This window comes from Hipposideros armiger, unplaced genomic scaffold (assembly GCF_001890085.2).
Source record: "Hipposideros armiger isolate ML-2016 unplaced genomic scaffold, ASM189008v1 scaffold_642, whole genome shotgun sequence".
NCBI classification, from domain to species: Eukaryota; Metazoa; Chordata; class Mammalia; order Chiroptera; family Hipposideridae; genus Hipposideros; species Hipposideros armiger.
This window is the reverse complement of record NW_017731992.1, coordinates 715,824-719,071: the sequence shown is the minus strand read 5'-3', so window position 1 is coordinate 719,071 and position 3,248 is coordinate 715,824.

The window sequence follows — 3,248 nt, the reverse complement described above, 5'->3', positions numbered from 1 at the left end:
CTTTGTTCTTTATATAAATAGATGACCTTTGAAAAACATAGACAAAATAAGTCATGACTTTTCCGACAACCCAATATAATATATTTATATGTCAAATTTGTTATTATTCATACATAAGCTATTTAAAGCACATAGTTTGAAAGAATGATAATGAAAAGCTTATCAAAATGTGTGTGAAGCAGCTAAAGCAGAGCTTACAGGAAATTTATATAGCTTTAAATGTTCATATTGAAAAAGAATGAAGGTCCAAAATGAATTATGTAAATAGTTCATTTAAAAGGCCTCCTTCCCCCCCACAAAAAAAAACACACAAAGTAGAGATTAGTAAGTAAGAAAGATAAGAATGAAAATCAATGGAATAGAAACAGTAGAGAAAAAACAATGGAAACAAATACTAAGAAAAAGCATGTGATTAGAAATTCTGTAGAAAGTAAGTGGATAATCAGAATTTATTATGAAAAACTGTTTGCCAATAAATATGACAACTTAAGTGAACTTGTTGTTTTCCTGAAAGCACACAAATCATTCAATCTGACTGCAAAAGAAAGAGTAAATATGAATTATCTTATATCTACTCACAGAATTTAACTCTTAATTCAGAATGTACCCACAAAAAATTTATACCTTTATAATCACCAAGCGACTGATGATTTTTCTCAAATAAGTATAAATGGTACAAAGCATAGACCAACTTTCAGAAAATCGAAAAAGAATCAATTGTCAGCTCCTTCCGTGAGATTAGCATTACCTTGACAGCAGAGCATGAAAAAAAACCCATAAGGAAATGAAACCCCATGGCATCAACATAGACAAAAATCCTCGACAAAATATTATTACTTCAAATTCCCCTGTATTAAAAAAAAAGTCTTAGTTTATAATGAACAAATGGGTTTTTTCATAGGCCTGCAACATTGGTTTTACATAGGAAAATCAATCAATGTAACTCATTATATTAAAAGAAGAAAGGAGGATAAACCGATGATAATTTTAATGGACATAGGAAAAGCATCTGACAAATTATACCATCCATTCATGGGAAAAACTCTCATCACACTAGGAATTGAAGGACACATTTCAACCTAATCATGAAAACTGAATGTATCCCCCTTAGTAACATGACAAGAATATTGAGGCTCAAAATTCATATTCCACATTGTACTAATAATCTATGACCCAGTGCAATGAGGTATGCAAATGAAATAAAGTATTCAAAGATTTGAAAGGAAAAAAATAAAAATTTTCTTTACTTACAAATTAATAATTTACATAGGAAATCCTAAGAAATCTACACAAAAAGCTACTATGCCTAATAAATGAATTTAGAAGGTTCCAAGACACAATGTCAGACTACACAACCATTATAGATACAGCTAACATAGTGTAACCAAGACCAAAGTACAAAACACTGCTGATGTAAATTAGAAAGGAGTACAAATAAATGGAGACTGTTACCGTGTTCCCAGATTTGAAGATTCAGTGGTGTTTTATTTTTAATTCTTCTCATATTGATTATAAATTCAATGACATCAATTCCTTCAAACATCATTCCCTTCTCTCCCCATCTCCACTATTCTGTTTTCTTTTCCCTCCATACCCAAACCAAATGACTCCCAACTCTCCCAATTCATTCCATTTCCTTTTGTGACTCTTCTCACAATTGACCGGTCAAGAAACCTCTGGAGAAAACGTCCTACTTCTCCTCCTCATTTACCTACAATTAGCAAATCTTGAAAGAGCCTACATAATAATATCCTGACAAGTCATTTTCTTCTCATTTGCATCACCTTTATGTTTTATTCATTGTGTGTGAGATTTACTAAAATAACTCATTTAGATATCTTACCTTCGCTGTTGAACGTCCCTCTTTCCAACCGTTGCCAAAATCACTTGCCTAAAATTCAGCTCTCCTCAAATTATCCATTCCCTAAATACTTGAGTGTATTCAGAACTAGGTCAAACACCTCCATAGTCTTGTTCTGCTTATGTTGCCATGCTTAACTCCTCACATTTCCCTACATCCACCTTAAAATCCAGGAGTGCCGATTTGGGGCATTGCATTAAGATGAACTTCCTTGCCGTGGGACTGCACATACTCCTATGCTTACCTTTCATTTATTTTTTTTAATTAATTAATTAATTTATTTATTTATTTATTTTAATTGGGGAATTGGGGGGATGGGAACAGTGCTGGGGAATTTGGGGAAGGGGAACAGACAAGTTGCTGTCCTTTTGATCTTCAGTCTAGTTGTGGAGGATGTTGCTTCACTGGCCCAAGTTGGCACCATCATTGCGCTCCTCCCGGGTGAGGCAGATCCGTCCCCGGCTTCTGGACGGCCGCTCACTGCGGCTGCTGGCCGCTCACGCTGGCTNAGGCCTTTAAATGAAGAACAAAATGAGTAAGAAGGAATAAGCCAAGATTCAGAGGTATTTTTCAGGGGAAGTAGGCCAGCCGGGGGTGATGACCAGTGGGGCCTGATGGGAAATGCACCTCGCTGTGGTCAGCTGATTGTCAGGAGAAGCTGCTCAGGGGATATTCTCCACATTTTAGGTTTAGAGGCAGGTAGAGTCAGTGACCCTGATGTAGGAAAGAAGTCCTGCTAAACTTTGGTCAAGAAATGAGCCATTCTGAACAAGCACTTGGTCAATGCGATTTCATCATTTTAACAGAATCATAGACTTTGAGAAGGGACGATAAAAATATTATGAGCTGAAGAGCTATCACTGCTCTGACACTGTCACATAGCTACCTGTCTAGGTCTTTTAATCTCTAGGTCCAAGATAGGAAAGTGTGGTTTTGAGTCTCTTTGGAAATATTGTACATGCTATAATTGTAATGTCTTCATCGACTCTACTTTCTTTTCTGATTGTAGTTTGGCACATAAGATCATCTTTAAAAGTAACCACACATAATGTGTTTTTTTAGAGGAAAGTGTTAAAAAATAATCAGAGCCACATTTTGATATTTATGATAAGGGCTGAGAGTAGAATTTGACAGCACAATGCTATACAGAGCCACAGAGCCTCTGTGATACACAGCTCAGCAGGCTCCATTCACAGAACATAAATATGAAAGTGCCCCCAAGGAATTGATTACACACCCTTAGCTCTAAGCATAGTTACATTAGACAGAGCCTGTGTTTAAAGCAACAAAAGTAGTTTCAGATGTAAGTAAATGGTTCTCAAATGGCATTTATTATTATTATGGATGTGGTTCTTTCACAATGTACATATATTATGAATAACTGTAC